At 48.2% G+C, this 5,612-nt stretch overlaps 1 pseudogene; it reads right to left on the bottom strand.

Annotated features, from left to right (window-relative positions):
* Positions 1-3,602: 3,602 nt before the first annotated feature.
* On the bottom strand, positions 3,603-5,130 carry LOC136465841 (probable LRR receptor-like serine/threonine-protein kinase At3g47570; annotated as a pseudogene).
* Between the last annotated feature and the right edge of the window lie 482 nt (positions 5,131-5,612).

The raw sequence follows: 5,612 nt of genomic DNA, 5'->3' as shown, positions 1-5,612 counted from the left end.
GCCACTCAACACCACTACAACATATACCATGCCCAAGTACTCACTTAAAGGCAACCAATAGTGCAAGAACGTGAAGCTAGTGTTTAAACATTTTAGTTAGAATTTAAATGTCAAAATAGCCTTTTCAGACTCAGAAAAGGGCAAGGGTTCAGTTAGAACTAACAACCATTAGCATTTTTGTCACAATTTTTAAGAGGCCTAAACCCTATCAATTCCAACCAACAAGTATTTCATGCAGGAGCCATACTTCATACTAACCCATAGAAGCAAAATACTTAAGTACTATTTAACTATTTTGCTCAATATAATTCGTCAAAAATGACACTTTAACTATAATTTTAACTTCTTGCCAATTCAACGAAAAGTTCTAGTTTAAATTTCGGATTCAATTTTTATGCTCCCAAAAACACTAGTTAACAATATTAACTTTCCAAAATTAAAGTTGCATTCTCATCTTCACTATTTGCTCATCATCTTTACATAAGCGCCATACACAAGCCATATTTTATTTTTGTTTACAGAAATGTTTTTGGTACCAAACCATTAAAACTATTTATTTTATTCTTTTTGTTAGGATTTTTATTTCACGTGTGTTTTAAAATCTTAAAACTCAAAAATTTATTTTGCTAGATTCTCCAAGGCCTTAACCTAGGTGCTAAGCAAGCTCATAACACCCGAGGTGTTATATTGCCGAACCCGGCGGGTGGTCGAGCACGGGCGGACCCGACGGCCATGGTCGCTGCAACAATGGCAACAGCAGGCCAGCGCATCCCCGCGTGCCAGTGGTTGGGCCCGCGTCGTCGGGTATCAGCCCGAACGCTGAGGGGTTCACGCTCGGCCTCTGCTTCAACTGCATGGCCGTCATGTGCGCCCCGTGCGTTCCTGGCCGGCCACGGCAACCCTGGTCGGCCTCTGCTTCAACTGCATGGCCGGTGACCACGTCGCTGCTGATTGTCGCTTCCCTTCGAGGTGCCTGCACTGCAGAGGCACGGGACACTGCACGCGCGAGTGCAAACGTGGCCACTCTCCTACAAGCCACGTCATGAGGAACAGGGAGGCGCCACGCCACCGCCTGTCGAGCCAGGCCCGGTGTTGCCACCCTCCCCATCACGTCGCTCACCGACTCCGCCGCTACAGCATCCGGCGTCTCCTACTCCGCCGTAGTCGAGCGCACCGTCATTCAGTGGCGCCAATGGCGGCTGCGGACTCAACGCTGGCGATGGATCGTCGGACCCGTAGCTCGGGCCTGGCTGGGGGCCCACGTTCCGCCAAGCAACTCCGATCGTGGTGGGGGCCATCCAGTGCCCAGTCCCACACGCCTGCACCCCGTGGTCGATGGACAGTCATGGGTGGGTCCGCTTGCTGACGGGAGGGCCTGGTCACCACCCCACGTCACGGCCTCCGTCGTCTTCCACCTCCAAGGCAGACGAGGCTTCTCGGAATTTGAATTTCAAATTATTTCCTCCCTTGTTGTCCCACCCGAACGCGTTGACCCAATGCTTGATCTCACTGACATCAGGGACCATCGACCACTAGCCCTGGGCAAATTTTACCGAGAACCGAGAACCGAACCGAAAAAACAGAGAACCGAACCGAATTTACTGAGAACCGAAATCTCGGTTCCCTGTTCTGTTCTCATTTCGTAGGAACCGAACTTTGTTCGGTTAATTCGGTTCCCCCCTCGGTTAACCAAAAAAACCAAGGAACCGAGCCTCGTCTGCTTCTCCTTGAGAGTTCCCCGAGCCGCCTCCTGTTCCCGTCTAGTTCTCCACAAGCGGAACCGAAAAAACCGAGGAACCTGCGCTGCGCCTGGCCGTCTGCGGCCTGCAGGAGTCCCTGTGCTGGCCCTGCGCTGCACTGCGCCTTGGTTCGGTTAGTTCGGTTGGAACCGGAACCGAACCGAACTAACCGAAACCGAATTCGGTCGGTACCGATTCTTTGGAAGAACCGATTGGTACCGATGTCCCTGGTAACCGAAGTACCGAAGAACCGAGGAATCGGTTCAGTTCGGTTCGATAATACCGAATGCCTAGGGCTATCGACCACTGTCGCCGCGGGTCCTTCAAGCCAATGGGCCGTTCCATTCGAGCCCGAGTTGGTGCTGCAAAGTGAAGAAAAGCAGTCGTCCTGGGCTGCTGAGGTTGTGGCTGACGAACACGCTATTTCAGCTAGGTGCGCTGATCCTGCCGTTGGTCACGGCAAGAAGGCAACAGCTGGTGCAAATGAATCCGTGACAGCTCATGTCACCCCTGAGGTGGCGACACCTGGTGATGTATCTTCTGGCTTTGGGCCGCGGCCTGTGACTATGCCGGCCCAAGTCATTTCAGTTGCCTTTGGGCTGATGTCTGGGCCTCTGCCCCCGTCCGTGGATCGAAGCCGATCTCGTGGACAACATCCACGGGCCCGAAGCGCAGCCGCCTATTGTCGGTTCTCCTATAGTGCAGCCGCCACAGGTACCCGACTTCATTGCATCCCTCAAGCTGCCCCTTGAGGAGTCACTGATTCGTTCCCCACCGCGCCTTCGCGTGTCGCTCCTGCGTGCAGACACGGACCTCGTGCCACGACGCAGCGATAGGCTCGCCGCGAAGTCCTACTACCTATGAGCCAAAACCGGAGCTGCAGGCCAAGCGCGTCATGCTACGGAAGTGGAACCCAACATCGGCGAGCGTGTCCTACGACGTCGCCTATGACACCAGATGCCTCCATCGTGGCGCGCTTCCATGAAACCTTCAAGGAGCATGTATCCTCGCCGAAGAAGGCCCACAATACGGGAGCTGTTCCCCATGGCTGCTGCTCGCATGAGGCGGGCAGGCGCCGCAGTCGTTTTGAGCACGGGTTTACTCAACGTCGCAAGCTATTCGGTCGCACAATTAGTTTCTTAGTTAGTTACGACACCTAGTGTTCCACCGCCTACTAGCGGTGCCTTGTGTCCGTGTTCAATCCCCATCACTCATGGCAACTAGTCGTAATGTGATGACAGGCGTGTAAATCTTCCAAACTTTTCTTAACGAAACAAGTGCCATGCACGTTCTCGAAAAAAACAGACAGATTAACGGCGCGGCGTGGCTTACAGGTTCCGGATTCTGTGCAGTCGTGCAGTATACAGGAGTAAAATCAGCCAGGGCGGAGGCGAGTCGTCCGAGCTTCTGAGGGCGAAGCGTCTCGGCGCACGGACCAGCGACGGGTCGACCGGCGGCCGCATCGACGGATATGTGAGGGGATCTATCTCATTAGTCGTTGCTTGTTCAAGTGATTGGTTCGTGCCTTCGTGGTAGTTGCAGTTTGGGTTTGGATCGGGATAGAGGTGCGAGATGATTTAGATCTACTAGTACTTGCATGCTTGCAGTTGGATACATGGATTAGCAATGCCGCCTGTAATCTGGTATTCTTACTCCGGTATTCGTTGATCTCCATGATGATTAGCTGTCTGAAAAGAATCGCCTAGTATTACAGTGACGAGCTAACAATCCAAGCGATGTGAGAGACAGACATTTCGTCAAATCCTCAATGCTCTGTCGAATATACTCGTCAATTCTTTCCCAATTGCATTTCACTAATAATGTTCACAAACTAAATCTTAAGTTTCAGCTAGTGTACAAAACTCACCTCTGACACATACATCTTGCTAGTAGGAATTTTTTTTGTCAATTTCAGCAGGCCACTCATGGCTAATTTGTCATCAGGCCTGCTGTTACCGAAGCTAAGCCACACTAAACTATCTATCTATCTAGGTTCCATGGGCCATGGCATTGGCATGTTGGGCACCACTCCAGCGAAACATGACTTACTGTCGCTTGATCGCTGCAATGTATGCCCTCCTGATTGCATGCAAGTTAATGGCTACTTCTCTCATGTTCATTCGTTCTCTTGGCGATAGACGCGTGCAAGAAAGAGCTACTTGCACCACTGATAGCAAACATCGATAGATCTCCTGTTCTGCTTCTGGCACTGTTTGTATAGTGCACTTGCATTCTTCTCGGAGATGAGCATCAATCTTGAATAATATTTTATCTGGAAGATTACTCCCCACAAAGCTAACAATGTTGAGTTCATTCTCAAACATCGGGTCAGTTGGTCGTTTGCCTATTACCATCTCCAGAAGTACTATACCAAAACTGTAGACATCCCCACATGTTGATGCATGAACACTTTGACCATACTCTGAAAAATAAAGTATATAAAATCCTCTGATTAGTTCCTTAACTTTTTAAGAAAGGAGTAAAAGATTGCCTTATGCAAAGGTTTGACGTGGCAATGAATATATTATATACACACCTGGAGCAATATATCCTATAGATCCCGTCACAATAACTGAACTATTAAGCCCAGAATGTCCAACAACTGAACTATTAGGCCCAGAATGTCCAACTTCTGTTGACCTAGAATCAAGGGCTATGTTCGCTTGAGCTTATAAGTTAGAATCAGTCTTACTTTTTCAGCCATAGAACAGTGTTTTTCTCCCACAACAAATCAGCCCTACAAATCAACCGCGGCAAGCAATAAGTCCTGCCGAACAGAGCCAAGAACTAAACTTGCAATGCCAAAGTCTCCCAAATGGGCATTCATATCATCGTCAAGAAGGATATTAGTTGGTTTCAGATCACAATGGACAATAGGCCTCCCACAGTCGTGGTGTAAATATGCCAAGGCATCAGCTATGCTAACGGCTATGTTGATTCTTTCTATCATGCCGAAATATTTCAAGGCTACACTTGAAGGTTTGTGATGCAACCATGTGTCAAGATTCACATTCTGCATGAACACTTAAATTAGAGCTTTAAAATCATTCCCATTGTTGTCTATCGTTGAACATGCCGTTAGGATAGGAAGAAGGTTCCGATGATGGATTCTACTCAACACTTCACATTATGATATGAAACTTTTGTCTGCGTATCTCATCCCAAGGTCAAAAACCTTAATCCCCACTTGCATTTTAGAAAGAGTTATTTTTTCTTTGTAAACTGAACCATGGCTTCCTCTTCCAATTAGGTTTAACTCACAGAAGTTTCCTGTATCTTGGACTACATCATTGTAAGAAACTTTAGGGAATTGTTTGTCAAAAGAACATAGCAATAAGTATGGCCTTCCTGATGTCTTCTTCTTCCCATGGAATATAATGTATGCCAGCATTATGAGTGTCATGAAGCCAAATATTGGGATCAATGTTTTGAACAAATTGTTTATGGCTCCTACTCTTCTAGAAACAACTTGGCATGAAGGCACATGAAAATCAATGGGTCCTCCACAAAGTCCAGGATTGCCATTGAGTGAAACAACTGTAGCATTATTGAATAAACTGTTTCTTGGTATTTCTCCATTGAAACTGTTGTAAGAGAGGTCTAATATAGTGAGAAGCTCTAGATTATTTAGGTAAGCTGGAATGGGGCCAGACAAAACATTATGGGAAAGATTGAGCACGCTCAAGCTATTTAGGTTGCTGAATGTGGTTGGGATCAACGGCGGAGCCACGTATTGGCCATAGAGGGCACCGGCCCCCCCCTTGCCCTGTAAAAAAATGAGGATATATGCTGCGGATGTGCAAGCTCCGCCATGCTAGCTAGTGCAAAGCTGTAGGACTGTCCGAGCAAGCAAGTTAGCCATACAATAGTAGA

The sequence above is a fragment of the Miscanthus floridulus genome, chromosome 7, assembly GCF_019320115.1.
Source record: "Miscanthus floridulus cultivar M001 chromosome 7, ASM1932011v1, whole genome shotgun sequence".
Taxonomy (NCBI): Eukaryota; Viridiplantae; Streptophyta; class Magnoliopsida; order Poales; family Poaceae; genus Miscanthus; species Miscanthus floridulus.
Note: the sequence above shows the minus strand (reverse complement) of the source record. Positions and strands in the feature narration are given on the sequence as shown.